The sequence below is a fragment of the Leuresthes tenuis genome, unplaced genomic scaffold, assembly GCF_036924035.1.
Source record: "Leuresthes tenuis unplaced genomic scaffold, fLeuTen1.0.hap1 SCAF_18, whole genome shotgun sequence".
NCBI lineage: Eukaryota > Metazoa > Chordata > Actinopteri > Atheriniformes > Atherinopsidae > Leuresthes > Leuresthes tenuis.
The window spans coordinates 27,343,735-27,344,655 of record NW_027325372.1 but is presented as its reverse complement, the minus strand read 5'-3'; the positions used below and the strand labels follow the sequence as shown (position 1 = coordinate 27,344,655).

The 921-nt window shown below is 46.4% G+C and overlaps 1 non-coding gene across 1 annotated transcript; it reads left to right on the top strand.

The window, feature by feature from the left end:
• Positions 1 to 737: 737 nt before the first annotated feature.
• LOC140276114 (U2 spliceosomal RNA) lies at positions 738 to 921 on the top strand. Its single transcript, XR_011908798.1, has one exon. It is a non-coding gene; the product is annotated as a U2 spliceosomal RNA (small nuclear RNA).

The window sequence follows — 921 nt, the reverse complement described above, 5'->3', positions numbered from 1 at the left end:
TTTACTGCAAAGTACAACGTTGTTTTTTTTGTTTAAATCTTTCTAGACATGGTAAATATGAACGACAAAGCAGTTTTAACATAGTTTGAGTGAAGGAATTCATTTTATAGATAAAATCCCAAGAGTCTGCAGAGAAAAGAGAGTGAATGCGAAGTAGAATTTAACACGGCTATGGGAGCGAGCCGAGTGTCGGCTAACCGGGAGAATTGCTTGAAAGAAACGCGACACCGAATGAGCGGTCAGAACAAAGCCTCAATACGGGATTCTCGTGGTGTTTTTGTTGCTGCCTTGTCTTTTGCATAGAGTAAAAGACAAGGCAGCCATCGAATAGGGCCCGATTGTTCCTACTTGGTCAGCCGAGGAGCAGGGGGGGGGAGAGCAGCACTAATGAGTTGTTTCTATTATTGGCAGGCTTTACCTTTGCGGGTGAAGCCCTTTCTGTCTGTGCAAAAGAAATCTTGCTACTTTGCAGAGTGACTTCTCTGAGTAGAGTCGCCTTACTTGTTGCGACTGTGCCGATGTTCGAAGCTGGAGTGCAAAGTTGTTGCTTGAATGGTGCTTGCTGGAGCATGCGGGAGTGCAAAGTTATACCATTTAAAAGGGCTGAAGAGTGCTCAGTGCAGCGGGTGGGCGGAGGTGCAACGTGACACTCTGGCCACCTATGGCCATAAAAAGAACACTGCTACAAGTGCGCATTGTGCCAGCAAGGGCCCTCGGACCTGAAACAGTGGACAGTTATCGCTTCTCTGCCTTTTGGCTAAGATCAAGTGTAGTATCTGTTCTTATCAGTTTAATATGTCCTCTATACGAGGACAACATATAAAATGGATTTTTAAGAATAGGAGTTGAAAAAGAAGCTTGCTCCGTTCACTCCAAGCCTCGACCCGGTACTGCAGTGCCGCTGGGAACGGTGCGCTCTCC